Consider the following 19,659-nt stretch of genomic DNA (forward strand, 5'->3'; position numbering starts at 1 on the left):
TGCCCTCTGGGAGAACATGGTTCAAAAGGGAACATAATGATGCTTATCAATAAGCCTTACATGAGATAGACAATTATTTCAGCTCCAAGAAGGGTGTATATTTTTAAAAAGTGGGATTCAGAGGAGTGAGGAAGTTTGCTTAGCTGATGGGATTAGAGAAAAATACGTTGAACATACGATGGTTAAATTAGTTTTCTAAGGTCAATGAAGAAAGAATGTCTTGAGAGTAATTGTAGCCTGAACATGGAAACATGACTATGACCTTAGGGCACAAAGAGGAAATATAATTCAATTTGTGTGTGAGTGCTTCCACAAAATAATGCATCAATAAAATTATAAGATAGCTCATACTCTGATTAAATACATTGGTTATATCACCTTTACAAAGTATGTTTCATCAAAAAGAAAATCCAAATAAATCTTCCTACTTTCTCGTTGTTTTTGATGTTACTGCTTTCTTGCCACCTTGAACAATTCTATAAATACTATCATCCCAAATCGCTGCAAACACAAAATTTGTACAGAAACTGAATAGTGTACTATTTTTGTACAAAAAAATGCATAAAAAATTGTAATGACCAAAATCGATTTATATTATTTCTACTTGATTATTTAAAATTTTAAATAACTACAGATTCACAGAAAACATAATCTATAATTATTTAAAATTTAAAGTTAGAATAATTCCCAATAAATATCTGCTTGGGGACTGGGTCCTCAACCTACACATTTCTAAATAAGAGATCTGTGGATTCCAATTCCTCATGATCTTAAAAGTGGCTATAAAGAGCACTGTACCATTTTATGGCATCATTGGAATCCTCTTTAATTTGTCTCCTGGCTATAGAGTTTTCATTTATTTATTTATTTATTATTTTATTGCAATATAGGAGAAGTCTACTAGTAGCAATCTGGATGGAAAAATAGGCTATGGAAATTTCCCTGAGGTTGCATATTAAAACCAATCTCGAATTTTTTGTGTATAATATATTTATTTGGAGTAACCTAGGGCATTGATGGAGTTTATTCGGGAATGCAAACCTATTTAGGTTAGCACTTTGAAATACCATTGTTCATTCATTCAACTCATATTCAGTGAATGCTAACTGTGATCCAGGGACTATGATAGTACACTGAAGATGCAGTAACAAATAAAAAAGTTACCATCTACTCTGTCCCAACGAGACATTGATGGAAGGAAGAGAGGACGTCCAATAAGAATAAATTGGACTTTTAAATGAAAATAATATGATAAAACAGAAATACAGTATTGGAACACAGGTACAAAAATATTTTATGGACCCTAGGCCCTACAGAACTGTGTATGCCTGCCTAACACTTTCATTCCCTTTTCAACTACATCAAAATTATATATTCCTAGAGTTGGAAAGTTACTTGAGGATCAAAAGAATTACTAGTCAGTGAGAGGAGAGAATTTTATATCATCTGAACATTAAATAATAATCTCTGAGCTCTCAGCTGGAAATAGCTTATAGTTCCAGCGTACATACTGGTGACTGGCAATCACAACTAAATCCTAGAAAGTACTTCTTTGCTATCTTCACCAAATAAATAGGAAAATTTAGAGTTAAAAAATATTCGAGGTGGCGGTCTATATTTTAAGAAGCTGATAAAATGTGTCAAATTATAAAATAGTTCTACTGTAAGTGTTAATTAGATCCTGACAATATGTTCGTATTTGTGGAGAAATGACAATATAGCTGTAGATTTGTATCACATTGTGACATGTATAAGGTCTTTCAAACATACATCACATAATTAATCTCCATAAATATTTATTACATAGGCAAGGCAAGCAATTTTTAAAAATTATACTTAGATTAAATGGCTTTTAATTTCTTTTTTCTATTTTTCTTTCTAATTTTTGCTTCAAATTTCTTATGGCTAATTAATTACTCCCTGGCCAGCATAGTGTGTCCACTGACCCATTCTGATAATATTATTTACTGGTTAAATGGATGCAGTAAAATTTTAAACTTAAAACTAAAGGTGAGATTGAATCACAATATTCATTGTAATGAGTTGGCTGAGGTGGCTATTACACATTTAACAGGACAATATATTATATTGGATGTAGATTAAGTTCTTACGCCAAACACAGGCATACACCTGCTTTTGTATTTGAAGAGGGAATCCCCTCTGGAAAATAGAGCAACTACTTCAAAGAGGTTGGAGGACCAAGGTTTCTAAGAAGCTGGAGGTGGGTGTTGTAATTCAAATTACATGCTAATTCTCATTGATCAGCCTATTTAAATGGTAATGAGGCATAGATAGTGCTTCTGTTCCATGTGTTGGAAACTCTGTGCAGGGGGTGTCTGTAAGCAAGAAAAAATACTGCTCCTTGCTTGAAAAGTTGTGGTTGCTTTAGGGGCATGTGACTGTAAAAGATAATTAACTTCCAGCACTCTGACCTGTGGAGAAAGAGATTCTATCAAGAATTTTTAGGACTACAGGTACTTCCAATCACCACCATCCTTCCATTGTCATCGTTAGCACACCAGGGTTGTATTCTTTTGTAAACCAGAAAGAAGAGCAGACACAGCTATACCTGCCACTTTTGTGGTGGAGATGGATGACAACATCACACATCATTCTTTGCAGAGTGCAGAGGAAGTCTGATTGCTTTTCCTGTTCAGCAGAATCTTAACTATACAATATGGATGCAAAGTATTGATTCAGGAAACAAAGCAAAATTAAGATGCAATCATTTAGATAATGAAATATTGTGTAAAAGGAGGTTATGGCCCAATAGGGAAGGAAGGATGTGAGTATGCTGAATACACACTAGCAAGCATTGCCTGTCGAGAAAAATGTTAAGAAAAGGTGCCAGGGGACATCAGAGAAGCAAGAAATTGCTTGAGGCTGGATGATAGGGAACACTTAACTGAAATGCTAGTATGTGAATTAGGTGTTGAAAACCATACAGAATGTGAGAATTGAGAAATAGCAAGCTGGAGAAGGAGAAGACATTTGATATCTAACAGAGTAGGAATCAGCTTATGAAAGCCTCTTGGAAGCTAGAGTACCAAGAAAAAAATACTGTCTGTTACCCGGGGTGACCTGGAAATTGTTAGGGGAGTAATTAAAATAATTTTCATCAAATAGCTGTTTGATTTTAGAGTAATGATAAATAGGTAAATTGTAAAATGAGTGTGTATGCCTCAATTTTTTCTCGTTGGTTTATAATTTTATTATTACTAAATTCATACTTAGTACTCATGTTTGTTTCATTCATAGAAAATAACTAAATTATTTGTTGTTGTTTTTAAAATGTTTACTGTCAGGCAATGTATTAAGCACTTAACCTACATTTAACATGTATAAAGTCCAGCAAGCTATCACAATAAAACGTAGATTTTGCTAACCCCGAGAAAAAGCTAATGTTATAGATCATTTTAAATAATTTGACTGATTTTCTGGAAGATAATCTGGAGGCAGCTTTATTGTTAGAAATGATGAACAGAAACTTCTGGGAGGTTAGATTATAACCGGCACAGCCTTTGTGCTTGTTCCCAGCCTCGAACCCTCAAATCAGATATTTAAAGTCACAAGATTCTTTAACCTGTCTAATCACTATGCTAGTTTTTAGCAAATTCTTCCCTTCTTGTAACTATGTTAATTTAATGTAGTACCCCTTTTCTCCCTATAAAATTCTCTACCTAATATACACATTTGAAATAGTTTTTTTTAGAAGTATATTTTCCTAGTGGCAAATTTAAATGAAACTTTGTACAACATGCTCACAAACATTCTGTCTTGAGAAGCTGCTTTAACATATTTAAGAAAAACCACATATGTCTTTATGTGGTTAGTTTCCTCACAAAAATACACAAAAATATATTCTCATTAAGCATAACACAATCTCTTAATGGTCTCTTTTGGCCATTAATGTCAATCTTTATATTTTTGTTGTATCACAAGTATTTCAAAATTTTCTCAACAATTTCAATACAGAAATAATGACCCTCCCACTGAACTGTATCTCATAATGTTCTTCATTATTTCACCTGTCAGTTCTCTGGCTCAGCTCTTTTGATGTGCATCAGTTTAGCTCTACTTGCTTCTTCCAATTCTCCTATTTGACAATGGCTCGGACCTCTTCACAAAAATGAAGAGCACAAGAGCTAATTACCAAATAAGACCTGTTTTTCCTCCTTCTCCTTGAATACACACATAATACACACATAATAAATACACACATAATAAATATTTTCAGTTTTCTAGCATGTCTTGCTAGATATTTTTCATCCTCTGCCAAGAGAGATATAAAATTAATTTTCAAAATGGTAACATTGTTACTCTCATGCAAATATAAAATGCATGTATGTCTAAGGTTTTATTCAACGCATTAAATAAAAAGAAAACCAGTAAAATATATTTAAAACACACACACCTAAGTTCAAAGAATATTTGAGGAACTGGGTATTTATGAGCAATCTAGCATAAAATTGTTGGGTTAGATACAAACCTGTTTAATGTCCTACCCTTGGGGTTATCTTTCCCATCAAAATTAATTACTTGCATCTTTTCCAGACAAAAATCTGCAAGTTAAACTCTACTCCTACAGAGCTGCAGACTAATCCAGTCAATATAAAATAAATCAAAAGTTCAAACTCAGAACCATATTGAAAGAACACCCAAGAATTTCTTCTGCTTATTTCTAAGGTTCAGTTGACTTTTTAAAAACTCAAGTTCTTCCCAATCACGGACATATCCTACATCTTCTCATCGTCCTCTTGAGTATAGCGTTTCCTCTTTGGAACCATGAAGTTGCTGTCATTATATGTTTAGGTATTTCTATCAAAATTTTTACTAGGACACCAGAGTTGTGAGAGCTAAGAATTGTCTCAGAATGTTGAGATGACTGTGTCCGCATTGTCTCAATTGCTTTTCATTCTAGAGTTTGTGCCAATTGAAGTATGAGAGAAATAATACATTCCTCAGCTATTTTCATTCTTTCCACATTTTGGACCAACAATTAATAGTCTGGTTTATATATACTGAAATTGTTATAGGGCCACCCTTTACCCCCTGTGATTCTGAGAGACACAAATACTGTATATCAGATTGTTCACCATAATCATATTTGTAAAAACAATATATATTATACTAAAAGCAAACTACAGGACAAAACTCCAACCTGAAAAAAGAATTATATTAAATTAACTGTATTTTGATGGTGAGGTTGGGGGAGGTAATGGAGGTGAGCAAATCTATCACTGTGGGTAGAAAACCTGTTTATCCTCTCATTAGAACCTTGCTCATTGAGCTCTTACCTGTTGCCTTTTTATACCCCAAATATGTCCTGGCATCTCTGTCTGAGCTGAATTATTTATTGTTACTTCCTGAGTAGAGCCACAAAGCTTCATTTTTTTTCTCCCTGATTTCCATTAGCTACAGAAAAGAATTAAAATTCAAGGGCACTCATGGATCCTGATGAATTATAATAATGTTGGATAAATTGTTGCAAAAGATTCCTCCAGATGCATGTCAAGGCATTTCTTATTCCCAGAGCTGAGTTATTTTGCCTTATATTAGATAGTTTAAGTGTATTATTTATTAGCAATTGCATGCACTTACTGAATCTTTATAACAACATTTTAATGTCTTTCCTAATATTATTAACTTTCTAAACATATAAAAACTGAGGGGCAAAGAAGTTAAATAGATTGACCCTACATCACTGAGAGAGAACTAAGATTAAAATTTGGATTTTTCTTGTCAAAGGTGAATAGAAAAAGTTCGAGTTACTTTAGTATCCCACTGTCTAATATCAAAAAGGGTTTTAAATATTTCAAGATGTATCATAAACTTAGATTTTAAAGTAAGGTAAAATTCTTGCTTAATATGGGTGAGATATGTAATATGAATAAGTCAAAACTACAAACTTTATTTTCTAAGCTACTAAATATGATACTAGATCCGCCAACTTTTAGAACTAAAGAAAATCAAAATGTACATTATAAACATAAAAATACTGAAGATGAACTGATTTTATCTTTTTATTCAAAAGGTAGTTTGGTTTTAATTTTTATGTTTTAGTATTTTGCTAACATTTTGTACCATGCTGCATGAGTATTGTTAAAAAAAAAAAAAAAAAAAAAAAAACCACACACTAAATTATACACACAAAAAATGTCAGTTTAATAAATTTAAATGTCTTATTTTTTACTTTCTGGGAAAATAACTTCAAATATTTACTTGGTAGTTTGTAAACTATTATTCCAGTTCAGAGATGTTGCTTTGTTTTTGTTTTTATTGATTTGGTTTTGATTTAGCTTTTCCAATTTTAGGGCCTGCTTTCAAATTTGTGATGAAATAATTATGTGATCTTCATATAAATATTATTACATGCTCATGATGGTACAGGCCTGTGGAGTCAATAGTACTTCATAGCTGTGAAACATATTAAAAGGCCACCTCTGCTTTGAAGAAAATGAGGGACTGAATTAAATGATCTTAAAAGTTTCTTCTAGTTCTCAGATACAATGCTAACTAATTTGACCATTTATATATCGGGTATGATTCATAGGAAGTGACCCTCAATATTTTTCAGGTATAATATATCGTTGCCTGCAGTTGAATAACCTATAATAATAATACTTTTCTTGTTATAACCCCCACCCCAGAGGCATTATATTATTATTTTATAACATTATTACACGAAAAACTTGCATTGTTGATTATTTACATAAACAAAGATTAAATTAAATATATATTATACTATTTGCTATCAACAATTTATGTTACTGTCAGAGAAGAAATGGATAAAAAGAAGGTATACCAGGATATATTCACTCTGGACAATGGACATATATAAAGAAACATATATGTTCATATGTGCATATATACAGGAAGTTATTTTTGTGCAGATGGGCAGGTCCACATGTATACACATGTATATTTCTTTCTTGTACATGCCTCTAATGTTTTACTTAGTTTGTATGTTGTTAAACAAGAAAAAACGGTTATTTCAGAGAAAATTCTATGGAATAAATATTTAAGACAATTTGGGTGTTCACCTGAATTTTTCTTGACAGTGCTTAAAAATATAAACTCAAAATTAGTCCTTGTTGGTTTATAGCTGTAGTGACTACACACATATACATATACATTTACGTATGCATATGTGTGTACATATACATATGTGCATGTATGTGCATGTAAGTTTTTTAGTTGTTCTTTGCTGTATGTCAGTATGGAGTTAACTAAGAATGGTTTTGCACTAATAAAGGACTATATCTGTGCTATTGGAGGCCTGTTGTATTAGTCTGTTTTTACACTGCTGATAAAGACATACCTGAGACTGGGAAGAAAAAGTGGTTTAATGGACTTACAGTTCCACGTGGCTGGGGAGGCCTCACAATCATGGTGGAAGACAAGGAGGAGCAAGTCACATCTTGCATGCATGGCGGGAGGCAAAGAGAGAGAATTTCTTCAGGGGAACTCCTCTTTATAAAACCATCAGAAACTGTGAGACTTATTCACTAGCATGAGAACAGCATGAGAAAGGTCTGCCCTTGTGAAACAATTCTCTCTCACCTGGCCCTTCCCACAACATGTGGGAATTGTGGGAGTTACAATTCAAGATGAGATTGGGGTGGGGACACAGCCAAACCATGTCATTTTGCCCATGGCCCCTCCAAATCTCATGTCCTCACATTTCAAAACCAATCATGCCTTTCCAACAGTTGCCCAAGGTCTTAACTCATTTCAGCATTAACCCAAAAGTCCACAGTTCAAAGTCTCATCTGACACAAGGCGGGTTTCTTCTACCTATGAGCCTGTAAAATCAAAAGCAAGCTAGTTACTTCCTAGATACAATGGGGGCACAGGTATTCGGTAAATACAGACATTTTAAATGGGAGAAATTGGCCAAAACAAAGGGGTTACAAGGCCCATTCAAGTCCAAAATCTAGCTGGGCAAGCAAATTTTAAAGCTCCAAAATTATCTCCTTTGACTCCAGGTCTCACATCCAGGCCACACTGATGCAAAAGGTGAGTTTCCATGGTCTTGAGCAGCTCTGCCCCTGTGGCTTTGCAGGGTACAGTCTTCCTCACAGCTGCTTTCAGAGTCTTGGTGTTGAGTGTCTGTGGCTTTTCCAGGTGCATGGTACAAGCTGTCAGTGGATCTGCCATTCTAGGTTCTGGAAGATGGTGATGGCCCTCTTCTCACCGCTCCAGTAGGCAGTGCCCCAGTAGGGACTCTGTGTGGGGGATCCGACCCCCCATTCCACTTCTGCACTGTCCTAGCAAAGGTTCTCCATGAGGGCTCTGCTCCTGCAGTAAACTTTTGCCTGGGTATTCAGGCTTTTCCATACATTTTCTGAAATCTAGGTGGAGGTTCCCCAACCTCAATTCTTGACTTCTGTGTACCCACAGGCTCAACAGCACGTGGCAGCTGCCAAGGTTTAGGGCTTCCACCCTCTGAAGCCACAGCCCAAGCTGCACATTGGTTCCTTTCAGCCATGACTGGGGGGCCAGGATACAGGGCACCACGTCTCTAGGCTGCATACAGCACAAACACCCTGGGCCCAGCCCGCAAAACCACTTTTTCCTCCTGAACCTCCAGACCTGTAGTGCGAGGGGCAGTCCTGAAGGTCTCTGACATGGCCTGGAGACATTTGACCCATGATTTGGGGGATTAACATTAAGCTCCTAGCTACTTAGGCAAAATTCTGCAACTGACTTGAATTTCTCCTCAGAAAATGAGATTTTCATTTCAGTCAGGCTGCAAGTTTTCCAAACTTTTATGACCTGCTTCCCCTATAAAACTGAATGCTCTTAACAGTCCCCAAGTCACCTCTTGACTGCTTTGCTCCTTAGAAATTTCTCGTGCCAGATACCCTACATCATCTTTCTCAAGTTCAAAGTTCCGTAAATCTCTATGGCAGGGGCAAAATGTTGCCAGTCTCTTTGCTAAAACATGACAAGAGTCACCTTTACTCCAGGTCCCAAAAAGTTCCTCATCTCCATCTGAGACCACGTGAGCCTAGATTTTATTGCCCGTATCACTAGTAGCATTTTGGGCAACATCATTCAACAAGTCTCCAGGAAGTTCTAAACTTTCTCACATTTTCCTGCCTTCTTCTGAGCTCCTCAAACTGTTCCAATCTCTTCCTGTTGCCCAGTTCCAAAGTTCCTTCCACATTTTTGGGTGTCTTTTTAGAAATGCCACACTCTACTGGTACCAAATTACTGTATTAATTTCTTTTCATGCTGCTGATAAAGACATAACTGAGACTGGGAGGGAAAAGAGATTTAATTGTACTTAACGGTTCCTCTACATGCCAGGAGGCAAAAGGCACTTCTTAAATGGCAGTGGCAAGAGAAAATGAGGAAGAAGCAAAAGTGGAAACCCCTAATGAATTCATCACATCTCATGAGACTTATTCACTATCATGAGAATAACATGGGAAAGACTGACCTCTATGATGTATCTCCGCTTGGGTCCCTCCCACAATGTGTGGGCATTCTGGGAGGTATAATTCAAGTTGAAATTTGGGTGGAGACACAACCAATCCATATCAGGCTTCATCTTTAACACTGTCTCTTCTTAAAGCAAGTTATCCCTGTATAAATTACCAGTTTATTTTAAAACAAATTTTAATATAAAATGTTATAGGATGACATGCAAATACCTGATGTTGTCTTGCAGTTGTGCTTTTAGGCAAATTCAAATTAAATATTTAAAATGGTCAAAGAAAGTTTTACTTCATTTTTTTTTCACTGTACATCTTAGATATTACATAGTGTCTGTTTTAATTAAAGTGTTGTTTTTATTGTCAGTAGATAATTTACCAGAGTATCACCAAGAAGGCTATCATGTGAATTGTAAACAACAGTTACAAATTTTTTGATGTTCTTCCCGTGGACTATCCCCACACCTTTCATCTGGGTGAGCTTGTGACTGTGTCAATCAATAGATTACAATGGAAATGTGCCATGAAAATGTTGACGTTTTCTTTCAAAGGAATATGTAATTTCTGCTTTGTTAGCTTGAATACTTGCTCTTACCTTTCTGAGCTAACATCTAAGAAGGCTAACTTCTTCTGACAGCCATGCTGAAGAAGGCTACTATGGGCACTCAAGTTGGTAGCATCAGCTAAGACCAGCCTGCCAGCCATCCCTGCCAAGGCATCAAACATGTGAGTGAAGCCATCTTGCATTTTCTAGACTAACCTACTTATCAGCTGAATGCCACTGTATAGCTTCTGTGTACCCCACATGGAGCAGAAGAATCACCCACCGAAGTCCTGCCAGAATTCCTATCCCAAAAATAAGTAGACTGTATTTAGAAGGCTGTGTTTTAAGTCATTATCTTTTGAAGCAATTTGTTATACAGACATAAACTGATAGAACACATGTCAGACATGGTTGTAGATGTCCTGCTTTTCAGAGCCAAATATCCAGAGTACATAGTGTCTACAAAATGGTTATAAACAAATCCAAAAACAGGATTAATTAGTTAACAATAAATTATAGAAACCACAACAATATTTACTACTATTTATTGAATATTTAATTTTTGTGAAGAATGGGCTATAAATTATTTATGAATAACTGACATAAAGGTCACATTACCTAGGCCATGTGTATTGCACATGACAGAAAAGTCCAGGCATAATATCAAATACAAAAAAATCTAGGTCAAGGAGCTTACAGAAGATATGGTATGGGAGTATGGTAGAAGTTCTGTTTGTTTGGGGATTTTAGCAATGATTAATGATGATATCCACTCTATATGACATTATCATGTTATCAGCTATGAAAACCATTGTGAAATATTCTTTTAAGATTAAATAGCCACATAACTGATATTTCTGAAAGATGTGTTTGAATACAAAATATACTTATCCTATAGAGAAACGTATTTCCACCATTACACAGAAAAATAGGCATAAAAACACATTAAGAATCAATGTCCAAGGCACTTTTTTCTAAGAAATACGAAAGCTATTTCTACAAAAGTTTTTCTGAGTACCTTTAAATTTATATGGAAAAACCAGTATCATTTGTATTTATAATATTTTACTAACTCACTTAGTTGAGACAGAATATTTTGCAATGAGTAAGAAAGGAAAATTACTTAAGCTTTGATTACTTACAGTGTATTTAAATCTCTTACATATGGGTGAAGTATTAATCCACTTGGGCAGAACTAAATACTGTGCTCTTTATTCCAAAAGACCAACTACTATACTAGGCACCAGAAATTCAAAGATAAATGAGACCCTTGAGGATCTCACAGAATTGTTAGGAAGAAAGACAGACATTTTTAAAAAGTTACAAAATCTAGTAAAATAATATGTGCATGAAGATAATTCACAGGTTACAGAGTAACAGATGATTAAATTTGCCTCAGGTTAGCAAAAGAGGTGATTATGGATAGTTTATATTAGATTCTATTGCTGCCATAACAAATTATCACAAATTTTGTTTCAAAAAGAATACAAATTTATATGGGTGAGAATTTATGTTGGTATGCCAGGTTTCTCTGCTCTTGATTTAACAAGGAATTTAACAAGGTGGCAGATTGGGCCCTTATCAGGAGCTTCTTGGAAGAATTTTCTTCCACACTCATTCAGATGGTTGGCAGAATTCAGTTATTTGAGATTATAGGCCTGAGGTCCCAATTTCTCCTGGAGGTGTCTCTCTGACCCTTACATAGTACACTCTGCTTATTAGGTTCATATGATTAGTTTGGGCTCACACAGATAACCAAGAGTAATATCTCTATTTCAAAGTTCATAATCTTAATCATATTTTGACATGTAAGATGACATATTTTACAAGACATTATATATATGTGTGTGTGTATATATATGCACAAGATTAAGGTGTAGATATCTTTGGGAAGACAGCATGGTTCATGAACCTAATAAATATATTTTAAAGTGAAAGATCAGTGTAGATTAAGAAGCAGAAAATGAGGATAACTAGTTTGAGAGTAAATTATCTAAACTAATATGTAAACTAAAATAATGTGTAATACTAGAAACTAATCTGAGAAAATAATTATCAGGCAGGTGAAGAAATGTTATACACTTTCTTGTGTGAAAAGCTGTAACAGTCACATTAGTATCCACAGATCTTGTTAGCTTGAGCCTAACCCAACTTTACCCAGTGGCATAGCTTCATACACTGGTTCTTTCTGTAGCCATCTAACAAAGATAAATAATAACAAAGACAAAATAACTTCAACAATAACATTCTCCCTACTTCTCCTATTACTTCCCTGTGTTTGCACCATGCAGAATATAGTGTCACATTTGCAATGTCAGAAGAGAAGCAAGTCTTGAGAGGACAGACTCTGAAATCAGTATCTCAGAGATTTAAAATATTATACTGTTAAAGTGGCTTGATTCACAGACATTAGTGGATGCTAGGAAACTCTGAATCATCTATGGATGCTCAGATTTTCATACTCAACAAATTTTCTTCTTTCCAACTGATGATATTAAGAAATATTTAAGCTGCTATAAAAGGTATAGATTGTGTATGTGTACGTATATAGTGAGAGGGTTAGATAGACAATCACAATCATAGTTACAGGTATGGGTATGAAAAAAGACTTATTGGCCATCTGAGATTAACTCTGAAACTGGTTTCTTGGGAAATGGACAATCATGTCCATCTACTTTTACCATGTGAATACCTAAAGAATAAAATTTACTTTATGTAATTTTTGAATGTGTTCATTAAAACGCTAGTCCAGGAAGACTAGCTAAAGAGTGGCTTTTGAGAATATCAAAAGTTCATGCTTGTGGTGAGACCTTAGTTCAGGTCCTCTAAGAAGCAGATGTCAAAACAGGTTTAGATGTACAAGAGATGTAGTTAAGGTTTAAGAGGAAATGCTTGCAAAAGAAAAGGGGAAAGAAACTGGAGTGGGAGGGAGATCTGTCAGAGCATGATGAAATTCTGACTTCCGTGAAAGAGAGAGAAAAAGTAGGAAGAGTCTCAAATTGTAGCACAGTTTTAAGAAAGTTTTGATAAGGTCGATGGAAGTCCTTGAGCCAAAATTGCTGTTCAAGGAGTCCTTGAGCAGCCACTCCTGTTAGAGGAGTTCTGTGTTTTGCAGAAATTGGCCTTCCTTACTATAGCCCCATGTTGAGCTATTGGGTGGGAGCAGACCATGAAAACCACAGTCTCAGCATAAACGTAGTAAAAAATGAAGGGTACAGAAGCCCATCACATCTATTTCCCACAGCAGAAGAGCTGAGTAGAATCTTAGTGTCTGCCATACTCCAGCCCTCGTGCCATGATATGGTTTGGCTGTGTCTCCACCCAAATCTCATCTTGAGTTGTAATTCCCATAAACCCCATGTGTTGTGGGAGAGACCCAGTGGGAGGTAATTGAACCATGGGGGCAGATTTTCCCATGCTGTTCTCATACAATAAATAAGTCTCACAAGATCTGACGGTTTCATTAAGGACAGCTATACTGCAAATGCTTTCTTGCCTGCCACTAGGTGAGACGTGCCTTTGCTCCTTTTTGCCCTTTGCTATGATTGTGAGGCCTCCCCTGCCATGTGGAACTGGAAGGTCTATTAAACCTCTTTTTCTTTGTAAATTACCCAATCTCGGGTATTTCTTCATAGCAGTATGAAAATGGACTAATAGGTGCCCTAAAAGTCACTTCCAAATTCAGCTTTGGGTAGCACATTCTCCTTGGTTCTTACAGGCCTCACTCGCTGAGGGGAAAACACAGATGATAAGCAGAATAAGCTGAAGCCCTCTGCTAAGGTGATAGCTAGTGGTAGGAATCATGGCCTGAGATCAACTTCATTAACAGGAATGCTTTCCTCCTCTGGGCCTCACCCAAAGCTGGCCACAATCGATGCTGTATATTATACGGGTGAGACAGCATTCTGAGGTGTGAAATATCTTACCTCCAGACCCCTAAGAGGCTTACCATCTAAGGTGCTTCCCTCTTTGTAATAAAAGATGAAAGATGATTCAATTTTATTTTTCTCTTGTGGAATTTTTGGACATATTCTGAACACTGGACTCTGAAAACATCACTAAAGTAGCATGTTCCTGAGTTTTGATGTTTTATTTCCTATAATATGTAACACATATATCTTATGAAGTCTGCCAATGAAATAACTTCCCTTTACTTACACTGTCTGATCATCATAATGTCATTGACATGAGGAATTCATTGGATATTTGATGGAATCTCCAGGCTGTTCAGTTCAGACTATAACAGAAGTTATGACAGAGGGTAAAAAGAAATGCACCTCTGAAACAAAACTTCAAATAAACTTTCTTTACCTTCTCATATGAATGTAAAGTTTTAAAAATCCTGTCTTATTATCAGAAGGTAAAAGAATCCATTCTCCATGTCAATAACTATATACCATTGTATATGCCATATAGCTGAAGCCTTATTAAATTATTCTAATAATAGTGAGTCAGTCAGCAAAGCATCCATAACTATAGCAGCCATTTGGTTGAGTCTCCAGCAGTCTATAACCATTCTCCACATCTATATAGGTGTTTATAGGGAAAGACTAGTAAATTAATGGAGATATAATAAAGATGACCTCCCTTGCAACCTTCAGATCTTTAGTGGTAATAATAACATCCAACATTCTTCCGGGGATATGATATTAGTTTTGACCAAATATCTTAGCTTGAGGGAGGATAGCATTTCAAGGGGTGACAAGTTAGCCTTCTTCATGGTCATATTTCTCATTCTGCAAACCAAGGCCTCTACATGAGTATTATTCCAACTGCATAGTAAAGTCCAATTTGTGTTTGGGTACTGGGCAAACAACTCCTGGGTGAATCCATGGACAGAGTGGGCCATTGTGAGTTAGATTTTAGTCAGCGCTCCATTTGTTTCCTATCATACTTAAGCCTCTACTCTCACATAGGGTCAATGGTGACACATGAAGACTTTGGTTGTCAATGTCAAGTTATACTCAGATTCTGTCCAACTGTCTTCAAACATGTATTTCCCATGCTTTAGTATACAGTGTTATGACTAGAGAAATCATCACAAGTTATGATATTTTGCAATGTTGCATGGTACTTCTTCCTATGAATCTGACCACCTCTTCAGTCAATGGCTTCCAAATCTAAAATTTTACACAGGTATGAGAACTCAGCAAGTAATCATAACTTGTTTTGAAAAATTATAGATTCAGGATGTGTATGTTCATGTCGGTTACATGGATATACTGCATAATGGTAAGATTTGGGCTTCTCGTAACACCCAAATAGTGAACATTGTACCAAATAAATAATTTATCAGCTCTCATCTCCCTCCTACCCTCCCCGCTTTTGGAGTCCCCAGTGTCTATTATTTCCATATTTGTGTCCATGTGTGTCCATTGTTTAGCTCCCACTTATGAGAATATATAATATTTGATTTTCTGTTTTTAAGTTATTTTACTTAGGATAATGGCCTCCAGCTCCATGCATATTACTGAAAAGACATGATTTCATTCTTTTCCATGGCTGCATAATACTCCATGGTGTATATATACCACATTCTTTTTCCAGTCATCAATCACTGGACACTTAAGTTGAGTCATAGCTTTTTATTGAGGGTGACTGTACCAAACTTCTCTGTCTTGATTCTTGTTTTGTTCTGTTTTTGTTTTTGTTTTTGGAAGGGGAGATGTAGATGTCAGGTAGCCTCTTTGTTGTCTACCCATGTATTTTGCCTTTAGGGGCTTTCTGCTCTTTTAATCATCGTAGTTCGCTGTAAGTCAAGCTCCATTTCAATGAATTCTTGCTTTTCTGGTCTTATATTACATCATTTTGATCAAGGAGTCTCAAAATGCAATCACAGTTGTACATGCCTTCTCCTGTCAATAAACACTACCTAATTTCTGCAATTCCTTAGGTGTGTCATTTCTTTCTTTTCCTTATCATGCCCAGAACCTACTTAACATAGATCATATTAAGATTTAACTCTAGTTATCAGCCTAGCTGCAAGGAGAAATGAGACTGTGTACTATTTTATAGTTTTATAGTCTTTTTTTTTTTTTTTTTTTTTTTGAGACAGAGTCTTGCTGTGTAACCCAGGCAGGACTTCAGTGGTGCAATCACAGATTACTGCAACCTCTGCCTCCTAGGTTCAACTGATCCTTCCACCTCAGTCTCTGAAGTAGCTGATACTACAGTGTACACCACCATGCCCAGAAAAGTTTTGTAGTTTTTCATAGAGACAGGGTTTCATCATGTTGCTCAGGTTAGTCTCCAACTTTTGGGCTTAAATGATTCACCCACTAAGGCCTCCCAAAATGCTGAGATTATAGGTGCAAGCTACTGTACCCTGGGTATTACAGTCTTATAGTACAATGAGAGAACTGAAGATTACTGGACAAAGGTGAACCATTTCTCTAAGATCTGCCAGTTCAGAAGTGTCTATGAGTCATCATCTACATGGACACCCATCTAGATATTTCCATTCCACGTTTCAGAGTTCCAGATTTTCTTAACCAGGGCTTTGATTTTAGCATGAAAGATCTGTCTTGAAGGACCTTCAGATGTGTCTGAAACTATGCAAACGTAATTATCAAATTTTCAATTTGCTGCTGTGTCTATTCCTCTCCAAGAGATATGGATATCCATTTAAGCTACCAAAAGTATCCTCTGGTGCTCACATTTCGCTGTTAAGTGCTCGTTTACAACCATCAGTTATAAGATGGCATCCGTTTTACCTGTGGGCTGGTGATTGAACCCATCTTCAATTCCAATCTTGCCACCTATTTTTGGGTCTCTTTCAATATCAGTTGGTTAGTTCAGATCCTCTAACAAAAGATGCTCAGAAGAGTTGATCTATGCAAGAGATTTATTGAGGAAACACATGTAAAAGAAAATTGGGAGTGCAGAGCCAGAGAGGAATAGGACAGATCTGATTTCTGGAAAAACAGTAGCAAAGCAGTAAGATTAGGAACAGTCTCAGTCTGTAGCACAGTTCTAAGAAAGACGTGCTCACATCAATAGAATATCCTTGAACAAAAGTCAGCTGTCAGAGGAGACATATTTTGGAGGAATAGATCTGCCTTTGTATCAATGCTCAAATCATCTCATGAGAAGCATGACCTTGGCATAAACACTGATAGATTCAGAGAACAGAAACAGAGCTACAAATCAATTATTCTTTCTACAGCAGAAAGTCTCTACGTTATATTTTCATGACTTCCATAGAAAACATAAACATTTGTGCTGAGTTTTCAGAAGCTATAGCAGGTGGAATGTGAAACGGGAAGCTGTCAAAGTGCAAATGCATGGACACGTGAAGCTAAGTTATAATTAGGAAGTGTAAGTAGAGCAAGTATTACTGATGTGCAACTTTTGAGTTGGATTAGAAGGGAAGATTAAGTCAGAGGCTCAGCTCGAGGCAAGATAATCACAGAGTGGAAATACAATGTGAAATGAACACTTGAGCAATGCTTGTACCCAACATTTACTCCTGGAGCAAAATCTTTGTGAGACTTGGTTTTGCCAAGTTTACAAAGACTTACCTTTAATTAAGTGACCATAAAGACTCAATAACCAGGGTTCTCACATTTGCTTGAACAGTTTTTGCATTGTTCATGGTTGTCTGGTTGAGGAGGTGAAGGAAACCGAGATTGGTTCAAGCTGCTTTACATGTTGCAAGGCTATACCTACCTGAAAGGAAAGTAGCACAAAGGTGCCATCCACCTAACAAAACATATGCTTGCTCAGAGAGTTATTTATTCTCACTAGAGGGATAGTATTAGGCTAGTAATGAATTATTGCCATCACTTATGAAAGTTCTTTCCATGGAAAATACTTCAGTTTGGAATTATTTGATATATCTTTTTCTCCTTTTCTTCTCCTTTTTCTCCTCCTCCTTCTCCTCCTCCTCTTCCTCCTCCTCCTTCTCCTCTTCCTCCTCGTCTTCCTCCTCCTCCTCCTCCTTAATTCTAGGGCTTTAAAGTATAGGACAAATTTCAGAGAGTCATGATCATGTAATATACAGATGAGTGACCATCAAAATGACTTCAGACAGATCTACATATGATATATGAGTTTCTGAGTTTAAAAATGTGAAAATGTATTATCTTGTGTCACAAGTTTAGTTGTCACATCAATGCTTCGGAATTTAACTCACTGAAGATAAGGTACATAGTCTATAATTTACTCATTTCAATGACAACACAAGATATTCAGAGCTTTCTGTTGCTATTACAATTATACAGAGGACTTGTTCCACCTTTATAAAGATAATTCATATAATATTCTATGATATACTTTTTAACAGTATTCAATGTGTTTTCCAAGATGATGGATAAATAATCAAACTTTTAAAAATTCTATACCTGTATTACCATTTTAAAAGAAATATAAACTACTCTTTATCATCACTGATGTTGTCTCAAGACTAGCACGTAAGATTGGCTATAACGTATTACATGACATCATAATATTTATTTCTCAAAATTGTACCACCAAAGTAGATGTAAATATTATGCATCATATTATTTTGATGTCTTTTTAGTGGTACTCCTCTCTGTTAAAAGATTAAATGTTCCACTCTGCCATAGTCTATCACGGCCATGAGACTTGCTTTGGTGTGTGTCACTGCCAAGTAGAATATTTTTTTTAAATGCCAGATCTTGGTTTAAAATATCCTTGTCCTGTCATATAGTGACTGACAATAGTCCAAATGGGAACTGCTTCATTAAAATGTATCCCAGAGTAAATATGCTGTGAAATATGGTCTCAGTTGGTATATAACATGATGAAAAATTAGAAACATCTTAACTTGTACTCAGATTTAAGTACTTAAAAAATATCTATTTTTAACATGGGCACAATCACCCATGGTCATCTCATGAGAAGCATGACCTTGGCATAAACACTGGTAGAGCCAGAGAAGAGAAACAGGGCCACAGTTCAATTATTCTTTCTACAGAATAAAATATTCTAATTTGTCATAAAAATTGACCAAAAGTATTGGTCAAGATTTCATCTTGATAGAGTTGCACCAATGCAGAGAAAGTACAGCCTCAAAGCAATGGAAAGTGTATGTAAATCTAGCTCACACTTCACCTGTTAACAGCTGTGTTGCAATTATCTGCAACACATGACTAGCTAGCAATTAATGATTTGAACAAAGAGTCTACATTTACTCTAACAGTGTTTATATTTCAGTGCACAAACCTTTTCAGAACTATCACAGTTATACCTTATCACCTTCAGGCAAATGGCTATTATGAGGCAATGGTATCGACTATAAAGTATGCCCTAAAGTGATGGTTAGAGAAGGATTTTCAGATTTCTTTTTGTTGAATATGTTATCCTATGTTGAAAACCATGAGTGGATTATGCTGACTTATGAATAGCTCAATGTCTCAAAAAATGATGGTTTGAACTTTAATCAGATTTAAGGGAAAAAGGTAGTGCCCATTTGTTGATTGTTTTTTCTGTTTCAACATTGTTAGTTGTGTACCGTTGGTCTTTATAAGATATCCTAGAGTGAAAACAAGTAGGTTCACAATCACTAACTTAATAGTCAAGATCCAGAGTGCAAATTAGCTAGGGTAAAGTTTCAATGTTGCTCACTACAAAAGTTCTAGAAGAAAAATAAGAATACCCACATACCTAATCAAATGTAAGCTGTATAAATAACATTTCCCCACAGAGAAA

The 19,659-nt window shown here is 35.8% G+C and overlaps 1 long non-coding RNA gene across 3 annotated transcripts in view; it reads left to right on the forward strand.

Annotated features, from left to right (window-relative positions):
• LOC141583440 (uncharacterized) overlaps positions 1-19,659 on the forward strand; it is a 142,768-nt gene that overhangs the window by 17,150 nt on the left and 105,959 nt on the right. The window lies entirely within an intron of this gene.

This window comes from Saimiri boliviensis, chromosome 1, assembly GCF_048565385.1.
Source record: "Saimiri boliviensis isolate mSaiBol1 chromosome 1, mSaiBol1.pri, whole genome shotgun sequence".
NCBI classification, from domain to species: domain Eukaryota; kingdom Metazoa; phylum Chordata; class Mammalia; order Primates; family Cebidae; genus Saimiri; species Saimiri boliviensis.